The 19425-nt window shown below is 37.8% G+C and overlaps 1 pseudogene; it reads right to left on the reverse strand.

Moving 5' to 3' along the window:
- Nucleotides 1-246: 246 nt before the first annotated feature.
- The window catches only part of LOC145528644 (mitogen-activated protein kinase 1 pseudogene), a 74627-nt pseudogene continuing 55448 nt past the window's right edge, over nt 247-19425 (reverse strand).

Below are 19425 nucleotides of genomic sequence, written 5' to 3' on the forward strand. Positions count from 1 at the left end.
AGAACAATGAAATTAGAGAAAGTTATTTAATTCATAAACAAGACTGATTATGTTTTTCAAATTCTACTACTGTTTATCAATACCTTAAATAATGAAGATATATCCATCAAGAAACTGGTAATGTGCATATGTATGCAAGCTTTGTTTCTATAAGTTAATGCAAGATCCATTTCAATTCTACTAGGCAGGTGAGTAGAAGTGGTATAGTTAAATTTTGAATCAAGCATTAAGTGTTTTTTTTTTTAACTATAAAATATGGGAATTTAGACAAAATGGAAAAATCATTAAATTTAGATTAGCTAAGAATGGTTTCTCCATGCTTTGTAACTCAAGGAAGGGTGAAATATGATTACATAAGGAGAACATTTTAGATATGAGTTCTCTGAGCTTTTCCTTGGGCAAGTCGTCCAATTCCTTGTCAAACTTGAAGGGTGCTTCAGTGATGGGCTCGTCACTCGGGTCATATTACTGCTCCAGGTACAGGTGGGCCAGAGCCTGCTCCACCTCAATCTACTTGAGGTGGAATGTCAACATTTTGTCCAGTAAACCCAGAGCTTTGGAGTCAGCATTTGGGAACTGCCTGTTCCATGGCACCTTATTTTTGTGTGGAAGAGAGAGCAGATAGTTTCTAGCTTTTAAATTTTTTATACAATTCAGGTCTTCCTGAGATGAGGATCCAAGAATATTCAGAACGTGGTTCAGCTGGTCGAGGTAGTGCTTCCTGGGGAAGATGGGCTTGTTGGAGTGCATCTCTGCCCAGATGCAGCCCACAGACCAGATATTGATGTACTTGGTGTAGCCCTTGGAATTCAACATGATTTCTGGAGCCTGGTACCAACTAGTGGCTATATTCTCTGTCAGGAGCCCTATGTGATCAGTTCAGTTCAGTCACTCAGTAGTGTCTGACTCTACAATCTCGTGGACTACAGCATGCCAGGCTTCCTTGTCCATCACCAACTCCTGGAGCCTGCTCAAACTCATGTCCATTGAGTTGGTGATGCCATCCAACCATCTCATCCCTGTCATCCCCTTCTCCTCCTGCCTTTAATCTTGCCCAGCATCTGAGTCTTTTCTAGTGAGTCAGTTCTTCGCATAAGTTGGCCAAAGTATTAGAGTTTCAGCATTAGCATCAGTCCTTCCAATGAATATTCAGGACTGATTTCCTTTAGGATTGACTGGTTTGATCTCCTTGCACTCAAAGGGACTCTCAAGAGTCTTCTCCAATACCATAGTTCAAAAGCATCAATTTTAGATTTAGGGTAGGTACAATCAAAGAAATGGATGCTGTGTTTTATCAAAATGAAATTTGTAGATACTAGATATCATGCACACATGTCGTGATGTCATGATATATCGTGTCATGATCATAAACAATCATCTTATATACTCACTATGTTCCATGTATATTTAAATTCATATACATATGAATATGTATATTACAAAGTATTTGTTTTGAAGTGATACCTTACAAGTGAAAAGTTTGTTGAGTATGATACTTAAGTTTGTAATTGAAGGTTTTTTCATACAAGCTTTCAATATATATTTTCCCTTTAAAAAATGATCCAGGGATTATGTAGCTGTTTTTACCAGTATCCTAGTATAGATAGGGAGTAGCAATATCCAGAATAGATGAGGTATTGTTTTAAGGAATGGGAACAAAGACATTTTGATGATAGAGCATGTATTATCAGCGAACTTTAAAGGCAACTGAGGGGTTCAGACATGAAATTATAGGTAACAAGAGATTAATATAGATTCCTGATTATAGCTGGGGAATGAAGAAAATATACATTTAAGGATATGATTAGAAGTGGTATTTGAGGAAAGATTTGGTGAGTAAAATGTCAAGAGCCAGGAATACCTAAGAATTATTTCAGTAAAGCCAAAACTTCCCTCATATTTGGCTATTGTGAGTTTACCTCAAACTAGGACAGTGGCATAGAAGTGTGTTGTATGTAGCTAGAAAAATGGAATTAGACATTCAGTAACTTTCACGGTGAAAATATTCAAAACACTAAAATAAAGTTATAATACTGTCTCCCCTCTCAATGTTAAAATAAACAAATAAATAAAGGCAAAGAGTGAAAACTGGATATTTCTGTGTTCAGGTTAAAACAAAATTATTGTAGCATGATATTGCTAGTATGTATCAGAGCCTAATGTAGTCATCTTCAGGTGTAGTTCTTTACAGAAAGAGATTCATTTAAAAGAATTTTGAATAAATTTTTGATTTCACTTTTTGCCAATATGATATATTTCTTAGTCTCTTTCAGTTATGTATTATGCATATCAGTTCAGTTCAGTAGCTCCATCGTGTTCGACTCTTTGTGACCCCATGAATTGCAGCACGCCAGGCCTGTCTGTCCATCACCAACTCCCGGAGTCTACCCAAACTCATGTCCATCGAGTCAGTGATGCCATCCAACCCTCTCATCCTCTGTCGTCCCCTTCTCCTCTTGCCCCCAATACTACCCAGCATTAGGATCTTTTCCAATGAGTCAACTCTTCGCATGAGGTGGCCAAAGTATTGGAGTTTAAGCTTCAACATCAGTCCTTCCAATGAACACCCAAGATTGATCTCATTTAGGATGGATTGATTGGATCTCCTTGAAGTCCAAGGGACTCTCAAGAGTCTTCTCCAACACCACAGTTCAAAAGCATCAATTCTGCGGCACTCAGCTTTCTTCACCGTCCAACTCTCACATCCATACATGACCACTGGAAAAACCATAGCCTTGACTAGACATACTTTTGTTGGCAAAGTAATGTCTCTGCTTTTAAATATGCTATCTAGGTTGGCCATAACCCTCCTTCCAAGGAGTAAGCGTCTTTTAATTTCATGGCTGCAGTCCCCATTTGCAAGGATTTTGGAGCCCAAGAAAATAAAGTCTGCCACTGTTTCCATTGTTTCCCCATCTATTTGCCATGAAGTGATGGGACCAGATGCCATGATCTTCATTTTTTGAATGTTGAGCTTTAAGCCAGCTTTTTCACTCTCCTCTTTCACTTTCATCAAGAGGCTCTTCAGTTCCTCTTTGCTTTCTGCCATAAGGGTGGTGTCATCTGCATATCTGAGGTTATTGATATTTCTCCTGGTAATCTTGATTCCAACTTGTGCTTCATCCAGCCAAGCACTTAGCATGATGCACTCTGCATATAAGTTAAATAAGCAGGGTGACAATAGACAGCCTTGAGGTACTCCTTTCCCAATTTGGAACCAGTCCATTTTTCCATGTCTGGTTCTAACTGTTGCTTCTTCATCTGCACACACATTTCTCAGGAAGCAATCAGATTGATTATATTCTTTGCAGCCAAAGATGGAGAAGCTCTATACAGTAAACAAAAACAAGACTGGGAGCTGACTGTGGCTCAGATCATGAAACTCTTATTGGAAAATTCAGACTTAAATTGAAGAAAGTAAGGAAAACCACTAGACCATTCAGGTATGACCTAAATCAAATTCCTTACAATTGTACAGTGAAGTGACAAATAGAGTCAAGGAATTAGATCTGATAGACAGAGTCCCTGAAGAAATATGGACAGAGGTTCATGACATTGTACAAGAGGCAGTGATAAAGACCATCCACAAGAAAAAGAAATGCAAAAAGGCAAAATGATTGTCTGAGGAAGCCTTAAAAATAGCTGAGAAAAGAAGAGAAGTTAAAGGCAAAGGAGAAAAGGAAAGATATACCCATCTGAATGCAGAGTTTCAAAGAATGGCAGGGAGAGCTAAGAAAACCTTCCTCGATGTTCAGTGCAAAGAAAGAAAGGAAAACAGCAGAATGGAAAAGACTACAGATCTCTTTAAGAAAATTAGAGATATCAAAGGAATATTTCATGCAAAGATGGGCACTAAAAGACAAAAACAGTATGAACCTAACAGAATCAGAAGACATTTAGAAAAGGTGGCAAGAATACACAGAATAACTATACAAAAAAAAATCTTATTGACCCAGATAACCATGATGGTGTGATCACTCACCTAGAGCCAGACATCCTGGGATGCAAAGTCAAATAGGCCTTAGGAAGCATCACTATGAATAAAGCTAGTGGAGATGATGAAATTTCAGTGAGCTATTTCAACTCTTGTTGTTAAAGTGCTGCACTCAAAATGCCAGGAAATTTGGAAAATTCAATAGCGGCCACAGGACTGGAAAAGGTCAGTTTTTATTCCAATCCCAAAGAAAAGTAATGTTAAAGAATATTCAGACTACCACACAATTGCACTCACCTCACACACTAGTAAGGTAGTGCTCAAAATTCTCCAATCCAGGTTTCAACAGCATGTGAACTGAGACCTTCCAGATGTTCAAACTGGATTTGGAAAAGGCAGAGGAAACACAGATCAAATTGTCAACATCTGTTGTATCATAGCAAAGGCAAAACAAGATGAAGTGTGGGGGAAAAAAAAAACTACTCAAGAAGGGCATCCCAAGGAGAAAATAAATTTCATCTTTCAGGAGATGGAAGAGAAAACGGAAAAAAAAAATATAGAAACTTAGTAATGTAAAGCAATTCACTTACATAGTTAAAATCATGAGATGAATTGAAATGAATAACAGTAGTGGACATATACAATAGCTTGAATCACAAATCTCAGAGAATATTATCCCACAAAGAAAACTCCGAGTCCAAATGGATTTTTGGGTAAACTCACTCAAGAATTTAAGAAAAAAAAAATACTAATATTACATAAAATACTTCAGAGTTTAGAAAAGTGTGCAACCAATTTTATGCAGAGAGTATAATATCAAATCTTGAAAAGGATATTACAAGAAAATACTGAGTCGATATCATTTATGACTACAAATACAAACATCTTAAGCACAATCTAACAAATTGAATTTAGTAACACATAATGAATAGTTGTTTGTTGGGGGGCACTAGTGGTAAAGAACCTACCTCCCCCAGTGCAGGAGACATAAGAGACACCAGTTCAATCCTTGGGTGGGGAAGACCCCCTGGAAGAGGAAATAGAAATCCACTCTGTTATTCTCGCCTGGGAAATCTCATGGATAGAGGACCCTGGCAGGCTACAGTCTATAGAGTAGCAAAGAGTCCAATATGACTGAAATAACTTAGCACAAGCGCTTTTTTGTTGTTCAATTGCTAAGTCATGTCCAATTCTTTTTGACTCCATGGAGTGCAGGACACAAAGCTTCCCTGTCTTTTACTGTCTTAAGAAGTTGGTGAGGCTCACAAACTCATCCTCCACCAACCCTTTCATTTTTTGCCTTCAATCATTCCCAACATCAGGATCTTTTCCAATGAGTCTGGCTCTTTGCATCAGGTGGCCAAAGTATTGGAGTTACATATTCAGCATCAGTCCTTCCAATGAATAGTCAGAGTTGATTTCCTTTAGGGTTGACTGTTTTGATTTTCATGCTATCCAAGTGACTCTCAAGAGTCTTTTCCAGTACCACAATTAGAAAGCATAATTCTTCTGCACTTAGCTTTCTTTATAGTCCAACTTTCACTTCTGTACATGACTACAGACCTGATGAGCTGCTTGTATATTTTTGAGATTAATTCTTTGTCACTTGCTTCGTTTGCTATTATTTTCTCCCATTCTGAAGGCTGTCTTTTCACCTTGCTTATAGTTTCCTTTGTTGTGCAAAAGCTTTTAAGTTTAATTAGGTCTATTTGCTTATTTTTGCTTTTTTTTTTGACTATCCAGACCACAGCTTTGACTATCCAGACCTTTGTTAGCAAAGTATGTCTCTTCTTTTTAATCTGCTGTCTAAGTTTGTCATAGCTTTTCTGCCAAAGAGCAAGTGTCTTTTAACTTCATAACTGCAGTCACTGTCCTCAGTGATATTTAGAGCCCAAGAAAATAGAATCTGTCACTGTTTTCAGTTTTCTCCCTTTTATTTACCATGAAGTGATGAGACTGAATGCCATGATCCTAATTTTGTAACACTGAGATTCAAGTCAGTTTTTTCACTCTCCTTTTCACTTCATCAGGAAGCTCTTTAGATCCTCTTTACTTTCTGCCATTAGAGTGGTAAAACCTGTATATCAGAGGTTGATGACATTTCTCCTGGCAATCTTGATTTCAGCTTCTTATTCATCCAGCCAGGCATTTTGCATGATGAGCATAGAAGTTAAGTAAGGATGGTGACAATATACAGCTTTGTTTTACTCCTTTGCAATTTTGAACCTGTCAGTTGCTCCATGTTCCACTCTAACTGTTGCTTCTTGATGTGCACACAGGTTTCTCAGGAAGTAGGTAAGATATCCTGTTATTCCAACCTTTTAAGAATTTTCCACAGTTTGTTGTGATCCACACAGTCAAAAGTTTTACCTAGTTAATGAATCTGAAATGGATTTTTTTTTTTTGGAATTCCTTTACTTTCTCTATAATCCAATGAATGTTGACATTTTGATCTCTGCCTTTTCTAACCCTATCAAGAAGTTCTTGGTTCACATGCTGCTGAAGCCTAGCTTTAAGGAATTTGAACATTACCTTGTTAGCATGTGAAATGGTAGTTAGAGCATTCTTTGGGATTGGAATGAATACTAACCTTTTCCAGGCCTGTGGCCACTGCTATTTTCCAAATATGCTGGCATACTGAGTGCAGCACTTTAACAGTATTATCTTCTAGGATTTTAAGTAGCACAGCTGGAATTCAATCACATCCACTGGTTTTGTTCCTAGTAGTGCTTCCTATAGGCCCTCTTGACTTCACACTCTGGAATATCTGGCTCTAGGTGAGTGAACACACCATCATGGTTATCTGGGTCATTTAGATCTTTTTTGCATAATTCTTTTGTGAATTCTTACTACTTCTTCTGCCTCTGTTATATCCTTACTGTTTCTGTCCTTTATTGTGCCCATCCCTGCATGAAATATTCATTGATATCTCCAGTTTTCTTGAAGTGAACTCTAGTCTCTCATTCTATTGTTTTCTTCTATTTCTTTGTGTTATTCATTTAAGAAGAATTTCTTATTTTTCCTTGCTATTTTCTGGAATTCTGCATTCAGTTGGTTATATTTTTCCTTTCCCTTTCACTTCTTTCCTCAGCTATTTGTAAAGCCTCTTCAGACAACTAATTTGCCTTCTTGCATTTCTTTTATTTGGATGGTTTCGGTAGCTGCCTTCTGTACAATGTTACGAACCTCTGTCTGCAGTTCTTCAAGCAATCTGTCTACCAGATCTAATCCTTTGAATCTCTTAGTTGCCACTATTATATAACCGAAAGGGACTTGATTTAGATCATGCTTGAATGATCTGATTGTTTTCCCTACTTTCTTCAATATAAGCCTGAATTTTGCAGTAAAGCAACCCACTCCCGTATACTTGCCTGGAAAATCCCATGGACAGAGGAGCCTGGCAGACTATAGTCCACAGGGTTGCAAAGAATCGACTTAGCACACATGCATGCTCATGATCTGAACCACAGCCAGCTCCAGGTCTTGTTTTTGCTAACCCTATAGAGCTTCTCCATCTTTGGCTGCAAAGAATATAATCAGTATGATTTTGGTATTGACCATTTGGTGATATCCATGTGTAAAGTCACCTCTTGTGTTGTTAGAAGAGTGTCTTTGCTATAACCAGTAGGTTCTTTTGACAAAACTATCCCTAAAATCTGAAAAGAATGACATTATTAAAATGAAAATACTGTTCATCAAAAACACTAAAATTGTGGATCACAAACTTGCTAAAATATATCTGTAATCCTATATTTGAAGAATGACCTTTTTTAATTGTTTCAGAATTTAGCTAATTAATGCTCTTTTTTATTTTTCTATTTTTTAGTTCTTATACAAATTTTAAAGATTACTTTCCATTGACAGCTATCACAAAATATTAACTATATTTCCCATGAGCCTATTTTACACCCGATAGTTTCTACCTCCCATTCTCCCATTACATTTTGTATATATATATATATGGGTAAATATATATATATATATATATATATATATATATATACATGCATATATGTATATATATTATATATATATGTATATATTGCATTTTCCTTTTCCATTTATCTGTTGATGGATGCTTAAGTTGCTTCCATGTCGTGGTGATTGTAAATAATACTGCTATGAACATTGCAGTACATGCATCTTTTTAAATTAGACTATTATCCAGAATATATAAAGAACTTCTCAAAAAGAGAAGGTAAATATCCCAATAACAATATTTGCCTTCAATAAAAGTTCTGAACTGTTATATTACAGAAGAAATTAACACACAGCCAACAAATCTATGATAAGAAGGTCACCTTTTTTTTTTAATTAGGAAAATTAATATTATGACCCATGTGAGCTATCACTACTGTGCTGATTAGTTTCTTTGAGAAGCAGACGTCAAGAGGATGACTGATGTGTGAAATTTGTTGGGGAGAATGCCTGTGAATGATCGGGATAGAAAAAGTAGGTAAAATCCTTAAAGTCACAATGCAAATCTGTGAAAGGAGAAAGAGAGAAATTGAGGATCATGGAAGAGAAATTCAGACTGCAAGGAGCCCTGAGGATGTTTCAGTCAGCTCAGTGAAGAGCTCCACTGTAAATGTTGCCCACAGAGAAATCCTGCACTTCTGAGAAGTGGCAAGACATTGCAGCAATGCTCTGTTCCATCAATGGCTGAACACTGGCCAGAAAAGTGCGTGGTCTCAGCTAAAGTCTCAGGCAGATAATATGGACAAGTGCTATTGCTATTAGACTGCAACATTCTCTGTGTCAGGCTCTTAGTATCCAAGTCTATTACACCCATAAACCCATCACAATGGCTAAAATTAAAACAATTCACAAAAACAATTATTGCAAAGAGATTGGATTTTCTCACATTGCTGGTGGCAGTATAAATTGGCATAATGATTTTGAAAAATTATTTGATAGAATCTACTAAAGTTAATCATATGCTTATCATTTATCTCCAGATATATGTGTTCCTAGGCATCAATCCCCAATGAATTGAGAACATTTGCTAACAAAAAGATTTGTATGCACCATTTTTAGTAGCATAAATGCCAAGCATGGTAAATCAAGAAGTTCATTAGTTATAAATACATTTTGGTATATTTATATAGTGAAGCATTGCACAGTGTGAACAAATACTTTACACAGTAACATATATGAATTTTGCTATCACTTTGCAGAGTGAAAAATGTCAAGTGCCAAAGGGTGCATACTGTATGATTCTATTTATATGAAATTCAAGAACACACAGCACCCAGAGCTAGTGACTCAATCACTGTGTCAAACCCCTGTCCTGGAACAATGCAGCTTCTTCAGCAATAGAAGCTTTTTGTTTGTGAAAGTTTTCTGAACACATCACATCCTGTATTTCTGATGTGACGATTTGAGCTTTGTCTGAAGGAAATTCCCCAGTCTTACCATCCTACTTTTCTTGATTACCATCCTCTTTTCTTGGTTATATTTTTCTACTCCTAAAAATGTTGATGCAAAGTTACTTCATTTGGCAAAATTTATAAATCATAAGAAGGATAATATACTCCTCCTATATGCCTTTGCCATCTAGCAAAAAATTGTGAGATCTTGTTCTAAGCATTTTACATATATTATCTCAATTGACCATCTCACACGCAGATCTATTGAATAGTTATTATACTATTATCATTATCAGTTTACATACAGGAAAACTAAAGCATAGAAAAATAAACAACATGCAAAACAGCATATATTTTTAAAATGATGTATCCTCTGTTATTATTTTTTAGCATTTCCTTGAATTTTTCTAATCCTCTTTCACTCAGTCTTATATTCAGTCTTTGCCCCTAACTCTACAACCATACTACCACAACGTTGTAAAGCAATTATCCTTCCATAAGAAAAAAGAGAGAGAGAGATGTTAAGTATTAAAGATTTTCCTAATGTTTCATTACACTGACACTTGCTATCCTCAAGTGTCTCACGTGATTAGGTCTGCATTAGCTATTTAAGTTTTGGTGAATATGTTCAGTGAATAATGGATAGTAATATATGAAATTGTTTTCCTACTTCCAAGAAATCACACTAAATGCATGAATTCCCAGTTTGTATGTCTTTCTTGTGACTTTATTTGAGATTAATCTATTTAATTTCTATAGTCTTTAGTAATAGATTTCCAATATATTTCTCTCAGAGATACTTAATAAAAGAGGAGAGTACTTACAAAGTAATATCCAGGGGCCGAAGATACAATGGTTAATGTGAAAGATAATTATAATTACATTCTATTATAACATTGATTAGAGTGCTTCTGAGAATTAAATTATCATCATTCATTGGAGCTTATCATTATAGAAATATATTAGATAACTCTCTAGCACAGAGTGATTTTAAAGAAAAAGGTCAAATTACTGGTAGTTAAACTTACATATATATGAAGGAAATTATTAGGATTTTTATATACACATCTATATAAATATTTATGCAATAATTTGTTTTACATATCCCTTTAAATATTATATTTAAAATACTAGCTAAGACCTAATTAGTAATATATTAACTAACTTACATTTTTTAAAAATCCTCACTTTTCTAGACATAGTATGACTAATTGACTCAGGAAACTTCTTTTATAGATTTAGTGTTATAATTCCAAATTAAAGTAAGCTCAAGGTCATCCTGTTTTTAGGTAATCTAATATTTCCCAATATTTTATTCATAAGTGCTAGTATCATCTTATCTCCAAGCTATAGCTGTCATTTTTCATTAAAGCCTTACTTGCAACCAAAATCAGAAGAGAATGATTTTACTTTATATTGATACTTGGTGAAAAGTTTTAAGAGAAATTTAATTTTATAATTTTATAGAATGTTTCTTTAATATTAACATACTAGAAATATCAGATGTATAAATCTTCTCTTAAGCATTAAATTGCCATGTGCATATATGTTTATTTCATTACTAAGTGACATATTAAGCACCAGAGGGAACAGAAGCATTTTAATCACATGACCACAGATAGATTATAATTTTTGCTTCTTCTGTCTGCTTTCTGATGGATGAGGATAAGAGGCTTGTGCAAGCTGTCTAATAGGAGGCACTGGTTGTGAGGAAAACTGAGTCTTGCTCTGGCGGACAGGGCCATGATTAGTACATCTTTATCCAGTTGTCTACTGATGAGTGGGGATGTGCTCCCTCCCTGTTAGTTGTTTGACTGGAGGCAACACAGTCCTGGAGTCTACAGGCTCTATGATAGAGCTACTGGTGACCTCCAAAAGGACTTATGCCAACATGCATCTCCCAGGACTGCTGCTACCAGTGTCTCTGTTCCCAGAAGCAGACAGAAGAAGCAAGAACTATAATCCCACAGCTTTCAGAATGAAGACTACAAGCACAGAAAGTTAATCAAAACAATCACATGGATCACAGCCTTGTGTAACTTGATGAAGTTATGAGTCGTGCTGGGCAAGGCCACCCAAGATGTGGGGTCATAGTGGAAAGTTCTGACAAAACAAAGTCCATAGGAGAAGGGAATGGAAAACCACTTCAGTATTCTTGCCTCAGGAATCCCATGAACAAACAAGAATAACATGTTTTATGAAAGACAAAAAGATATGACACCTGAAGATGAGCCTTCTCAGGTCAGTAGGTGTCCAATATACTACTGGGTAAGAGTGGAGAAATAGCTTCAAAAAGAAAGAAGAGACTGGGCCAAAGCAGAAACAATGCTCAGTTATGGATGTATCTAGTGTTAAAAGTAAAGTCTAGCGCTATAAAGAAAAGTATTGCATAGGAACCTGGAATGTTAGGTCCATGAATCAAGGTCAACTGGATGTGTTCAAGCAGGAGATGACAACAGTGAGCATTTTAGGAATCAGTGAACTAGAAAGGATGGGAATGGGTGAATTTAATTCAGATGGCCATTATATCTACTACTGTGGGCAATAATCCCTTAGAAGAAATGGAGTAGCCCTCAAAATCATCAAAAGAATCTGAAATGCAGTACTTGAGTGAATTCTCAAAAATTACAAAATGATCTTGGTTCATTTCCAAGGCAAACCATTCAGTGAGACAGTAATCACAGCCTATACCCCAACTGTTAATGCCAAAAAAGCTGAAGATGAACGAGTTTTATGAAGACCTACAAGACCTTTAAGAACTAACACAAAAATATGTCCTTTTCATCATAGGAGACTGAAATGGAAAAGTAAGAAGTCAAGAGATACCTGGAATAGCAGGCAAGTTTGGCCTTGGAGTACACAATTAAGCATGGGAAAGGCTAAGCAAGGTTTGTCAAGAGAATGCACTGGTCATAGTAAACACCCTCTTCCAACAACTCAAGAGATAATTCTACACACGGACGTCACCAGATGATCAAAACTGAAATCAGATTGATCATATTCTTTGCAACCATATATGGAGAAGCCATATACAGCCAGCAAAACAAGACCTGGAGTTGACTATGGCTCTAATTATGAGGACCTTATTGAAAATTCAGGCTTAAATTGAAGAAAGTAGGGAAAACTACCAGACCATTCAGGTATTACCTTAATCAAATTCTTTATGATTATACAGAGGAGGGGATGGATAGATTCAAGGGATTAATTCTGGTAGACAGAGTGCGTGAATGTTATGGAAAGACATTCATAACACTGTAGGAGGCAGTGATCAAAACCATACCCAAGAAAAATAAATGCAAGAAGGCAAAGTCATTTTCTGAGGACACCTTACAAATAGCTGAGAAGAGAAGTGAAAGACAGAGGATAAAGGGAAAAATATATGCAACTGAATGCAGAGGTCCAGAGAATAGTAAGAAGAGAAGAGAAAGCCTTTTTAAGGAAAAATACAAAGAAATGGAGGAAACCAATAGAACGGGGAAGACAAGAGATATCTTCAAGAAAATTGGGATATCTCATGCAAAGATGGGCACAATAAAGGACAGAAATGGTAAGGACCTAACAGAAGCAGAAAAGATTAAGAAACGGTGACAAGAATACACAGAACTATACAAAAAATTCTTCATGACCCAGATAACCAGGATAGTGCGGTCATTCCTCTAGACATCCTGGGGTGTGAAGTCAAGTGGACTTTAGGAATCATTACTACAAGCAATGCTAGTGGAGGTGATGGAATTCCAGCTGAGCTATCTCAAATCTAAATGAATGATGCTGCTACAGTGCTGCACTCAATATTTCAACAAATTTGAGAAACTCACTTTGGCTACAGGATTGGAAAAGGTGAGTTTTCATTCCAATCTCAAAGAAGAGTAATGCCAAACAAGGTTCAAACTACTAGACAATTGCACTCATTTCATATACTAGCAAAATAATGCTCAAAATCCCTTCAAGATAGGCTTCATCAGTACACGAACTGTGAATTTACATATGTATAATCTAATTTTAGAAAAGACAGAGGAACCAGAGATAAAATTACCAATATTCATTGGATCATAGGAAAAATAAGGACATTACATATATATACATATATACTTCTGCTTCATTTACTATGCTAAAGCCTCTGACTCTGTGGATTACAACAAACTGTGGAAAATTCTTAAAGAGACAGGAATACAAGACCACCTTACCTGTTTCCTGAAGAGCTGGTATAAAGGACAAGAATCAACTGTTAGAACTGGGCATAGAACAAGAGACTGGTTTAAAGTTGGAAAAGAAGTAGGTCAAAGCTTCATATTGTTATCCTGTTTATGTAACTTCCATGTAGAGAACATCATGCCAAAAGCTGGGCTGGATGAATCACAAGCTGCAATCAAGATTGCCAGGAGAAAGATCAACAACCTCAGATATGCAGATGATACCACAAAGGTAGAAAGTGAAGAGGAAGTAAAGAGCCTCTTGATGAAGGTGAAAGAGGAGAGTGGAAAAACTGGCTTAAAACTCAACATTCGTAAAACTAAGATCATAGCATCTGGCCCCATCACTCCATGGCAAGCAGAAGGGGAAACAATGGCAGATCTTTTTCCCCGTTGGGCCCTAAAATCACTGGATTCTTTGAGAATCTGCCTGCAATGTAAGAGACCTCACTTCAATTTCTAGGTCACGAAGATACCCTGGAGAAGATATAGGCTACCCACTCCGGTATTCTTGAGCTTCCCTGATGGATAAGACAGTAAAAAAAATCCACCTGTAATACGGGAGACATGGGTTTGATCTCTGGATTGGGAAGATCCCCTGGAGGAGGGCATGGCAACCTACTCCAGTATTCTTGCCTGGAGAATCCCCATATGCAGAGGAGCCTGGAAGGCTACATGGGGTCACAAAGAGTTGGTCACGATCAAGTGACTAAGCACAGACAAAGTCACTGGGCATGGTGAATGCTGCCACAAAACTAAAAGTTGCTTGCTTCTTTGAAGAAATCTATGACAAACCCAGACAGCATATTAAAAAGCAGAAATATCACTTTGCAAAGGTCCACAGAGTCAAAGCTATGGTTTTTCCAGTAGTCATGTATAAATGTGAGAGTTGGGCCAAAAGAAGGCTGAGCACTGAAGAACTGATGCTTTCAAGCTGTGGTGCTGGGGAATACTCTTGAGAGTCCCTTGGACAGCAAGGAGATCAAACAAGTCAATTCTAAAGGAAATCATCCCTGAATATTCATTGGAAGGACTGAAGCTGCTGAAGGTGAAGCTCCAATACTTTGGTCACCTGACTCAAAGAACCAATTCTTTGGAAAAGACCCTTCTGCTGGGAAAGATTGAGGGCAAACATAGACAGGGCTGACAGTGGGTGGGATGGTTGGATGGAATCACTGACTCAATGGACATGAGTTGGAGCAATTTCCACTAGATGGTGAAGGACGTGGAAGCTTGGCATGTTGCAGTTCATGGGTTCACAAAGAGTTGAACACCTCTTAGTGACCGAGCAACAGCAACAACACAGATAGATGCTAGTAGCCTAAGCCATTGAGATATAAATGCTCTTTCAAATCTAAGGATTTCACAAAGTGATGGGCATTACTGAAGTAATTCTCCTTTCATGAAATTTATTCTATAAATGAGTTCCAAGTCCCTTCAGTCATGTCTGACTCTTTGCAACCCTAGGGACCATGGCCTGCCAGGCTCTTCTGTCCATGGGATTATCCAGGCAAGAATACTGGATTGGATTGCCATGCCCTCCTCCAGGGGATATTCTCTAACCCAGGGGTCGAAAAGTCATCTCCTGCACTGACAGGAGAGTTGTTTACCACTAGCACCACCTGGGAAATACTTAGAGTCTTTTCACATTCTTTTGAATAATGAAATACAATTTTATAAAGGATATCAGTTTAAATCTAGAATAATACATGATTTTCTCTGGTTATTATATTTAAGTACTGTGTAAGCATGAAATTAAAAGATGCTTTCTCCTTGGAAGGAAAGTTATGACCAACCTAGACAGCATATTAAAAAGCAGAGACATTACTTTGCCAACAAAGGTCTGTATAGTCAACGCTATGGTTTTTCCAGTAGTCATGTATGGATGTGAGAGTTGGACGGTGAAGAAAGCTGAACTCTGAAGAATTGATGCTTTTGAACTATGGTGTTGGAGAAGACTCTTGAGAGTCCCTTGGACTGCAAGGAGATCCAACCAGTCCATCCTAAAGGAGATCAGTCTTGGGTGTTCATTGGAAAGACTGATGTTGAAGCTGAAACTCCAATACTTTGGCCACTTCATGCAAAGAGTTGACTCATTGGAAAAGACTCTGATGCTGGGAAGGATTGGGGGCAGGAGGAGAAGGGGAAGACGGAGGATGAGATGGTTGGATGGCATCACTGACTCGATGGACATGAGTTTGGGTAAACTCCAGCAGTTGGTGATGGACAGGGAGGGCTAGAGTGCTGCGATTCATGAGATCACAGAGAGTCGGACACGACTGAGCAACTGAACTGAACTGAAGCATATTTGAGGAACTATCTCTCCCATATAAATTAATGACACATGTATTTATTTTAATTAACATAGGTTATTTTTCCTTGGCAGAATTGAATGCATCTAATCATAGATCTAATCATGATGCTGGTATTATGGTGTGTTGTGATCATACAGTGGTTAGTACTCCGTGTTGTGGCTACAGCAACCTCAGTTCAAATCTAAGTCATGGCTTTAGAGTTACACATGATGTCTATCTTCCTTTGGTTTCCCTGATGGCTCAGATGGTATAAGAATCCATCTGCAATGTGGGAGACCTGCATTTGATCACTGATCTGGGAAGCTTCTCTGGAGGAGGGCATGACAACTCACTCCAGTATTCTTGCCTGGAGAATCCCCATTGACAGAGGAGCCTGGCGGGCTACAGTCCACGGAGTCGCAAAGAGTTGGACATGACTGAGTGACTAAGCATAAGACAATCATAGATAGTTGTAAATAAAAGCAACCATGAGTGTTTTGTTAAGTATTGTGATTTCCATTAGCATAGTTTTGGTGCCCATATTTAAGTTAATCTCACTTTTTTTGGTAAAGTTGCTAATATGTTGTCAGGGCAAGTTGTAAGTTCATAAGTGGTTTATTTTGAGCAGACTAAATAATGAAGTACAACTGCCATGTCTGGGGTCTTCTCCTTTTTATTACAACAGGTTTTTCCACCAAACTTAATCACATTAATGTTACAGACTTACAACATATGTATTGCTTCAGTTTAATACAACTGAACTGAATTGACATTTATTAAGAATCTATGTGCAATTATATTATAAAGTGTACGGTGACTCACAAAAATAACCTTTCACTTTGTATTTATTATTCAAATCTTGCACTGATTTTCTAATTACATTTTTTTGTTGGATTATAATTCCATTCAGTTCAGTTCAGTCACTCAGTTGTGTCCAACTCTTTGCAACCTCATTAACTTCAGCACGCCAGGCCTCCCAGTCCATCACCAACTGCTGGAGTCTACCCAAACCCATGTCCATCAAGTCAGTGATGCCATCCAACCATTTCATCCTCTGTCGTCCCCTTCTCCTCTTGCCCTCAATCTTTCCCAGCATCAGGGTCTTTTCAAATGAGTCAGTTCTATGCATCAGTTGGCCAAAGTATTGGAGTTTTAGCTTCAACATCAGTCCTTCCAATGAACACCGAGGATTGATCTCCTTTAGGGTGGACTGGTTGGATCTCCCTGCAGTCCAAGGGACTCTCAGGAGTCTTCTCTAACACCTTAGTTCAAAAGCATTAATTCTTCAGTGCTCAGCTTTCTTTATAGTCCAAGTCTCACATCCAAACATAACTACTGGAAAAACCGCAGCCTTGACTAGACGGACCTTTGTTGACAAAGTAATGTCTCTGCTTTTTAGTATGCTGTCTAGGTTGGTCATAACTTTCCTTCCAAGGAGTAAGCGTCTTTTAATTTCATGGCTGCAGTTACCATCTGCAGTGATTTTGGAGCCCCCCAAAATAAAGTCACCCACTGTTTCCACTGTTTCCCAAACTATTTGCCATGAAGTGATGGGGCTGGATGCCATGATCTTAGTTTTCTGAATGTTGAGCTTTAAGCCAACGTTTTCACTCTCCTCTCTCACTTTTATCAAGAGGCTCTTTAGTTCTTCTTCGCTTTCTCCCATAAGGGTGGTGTCATCTGCATATCTGAGATTATTTATATTTCTCCTGGCTACCTTGATTCCAGCTTGTGCTTAATCCAGCCCAGCGTTTCTCATGATGTACTCTGCATATAAGTTAAATAAGCAGAGTGACAATATACAGCCTTGACGTACTCCTTTTCCTATTTGGAACAAGTCTGTTGTCCCATGTCTAGTTCTAACTGTTGCTTCCTGACCTGCATACAGGTTTCTCAAGAGGCAGGTCAGGTAGTCTGGTATTCCCATCTCTTTCAGAATTTTCCACAGTTTATAGTGATCCACATAGTCAAAGGCATTGGCACAGTCAATAAAGCAGGAATAGATGTTTTTCTGGAACTCTCTTGCTTTTTCGATGATCCAGCATATGTTGGCAATTTGATCTGTCGTTCCCCTGCCTTTTCTAAAACCAGCTTGAACATCTGGAAGTTCATGGTTCATGTATTGCTTGAAGTCTGGCTTGGAGAATTTTGAGCATTACTTTACTAGTGTGTGACATGAGTGCAATTGTGTGGCAGTCTGAGCATTCTTTGGCATTGCCTTTCTTTGGGATTGGAATGAAAACTGACCTTTTCCAGTCCTGTGGCCACTGCTGAGTTTTCCAAATTTGCTGACATGTTGAGTGCAACACTTTCACAGCATCATCTTTCAGGATTTGAAGTAGCTTAACGGGAATTTCATTACCTCCACTAGCTTTGTTCGTAGTGATGCTTCCTAAGGCCCACTTGACTTCACATTCCAGGATGTCTGGCTCTGGGTGAGTGTGAGTGATCACACAATCTTGATTAACTGGGTCGTGAAGATCTTTTTTGTACAGCTCTTCTGTGTATTATTTCCACCTCTTAATATTTTTCTGCTTCTGTTAGGTCCATACAATTTCTGTCCTTTATTAAGCCCATCTTTGCATGAAATGTTTCCTTGCTATATCTAATTTTCTTGAAGAGATCTCTAGTCTTTCCGATTCTGTTGTTTCCCTCTATTTCTTTGTATTGATCGCTTTGGAAGGCTTTCTTATCACTCCTTGCTATTCTTTGAAACTCTGCATTCAAATGGGTATATCTTTCCTTTTCTATGCTTTTGGCTTCTCTTCTTTTCACAGATATTTGTAAGCCTTCCTCAGATAGCCATTTGGCTTTTTTGCATTTCTTTTTCTTGGGTATGGTCTTGATTCCTGTCTCCTGTGCAATGTCATGAACCTCCATCAATAGTTCATCAGGTACTGTATCAGATCTAGTCCCTTAAATCTATTTCTCACTTCCACTGTATAGTCATAAGGGATTTGATTAAAGTCTGAATGGTCTAGTGGTTTCCCCCACTTTCTTCAATTTAAGTCTGAATTTGGCAATAAGGAGTTCATGATCTGAGTCACAGTCTGCTCCTGGTCTTGTTTTTGCTGACAGTATTGAACTTTTCCACCTTTGGCTGCAAAGAATATAATCAATCTGATTTTGGTGTTGACCATCTGGTGATGTCCATGTGTAGAGTCTTCCCTTGCGTTGTTGGGAGAGGGTGTTTGCTATGACCAGTGCGTTCTTTTGGCAGAACTCTATCAGCCTTTGCCCTGCTTCATTCTGTACTCCAAGGCCAAACTTGCCTGTTACGCCAGGTGTTTCTTGACTTCCTACTTTTGCATTCCAGTCTGCTATAATGAAAAGGACATCTTTTTTGGGTGTTAGTTCTAGAAGGTCTTGTAGGTCGTCATAGAACTGTTCAATTTCAGCTTCTTCAGTGGGCTCAATAAAGGACAGAAATGGTAGGGACCTAACAGAAGTAGAAGATATTAAGAAGAAGTGGCAAGAATACACAGGAGAACTGTACAAAAAAGTTCTTCATGACCCAGACAATCACAATGGTGTGATCACTCACCTAGAGCCAGACATCCTGGAATGTGAAGTCAAGTGGGCCTTAGGAAGCATCACTACGAACAAAGCTAGTGGAGGTGATGGAATTCCAGTAGAGC

This window comes from Giraffa tippelskirchi, chromosome 12 (genome assembly GCF_054371585.1).
Source record: "Giraffa tippelskirchi isolate mGirTip1 chromosome 12, T2T-mGirTip1v1.2.pri, whole genome shotgun sequence".
NCBI lineage: Eukaryota > Metazoa > Chordata > Mammalia > Artiodactyla > Giraffidae > Giraffa > Giraffa tippelskirchi.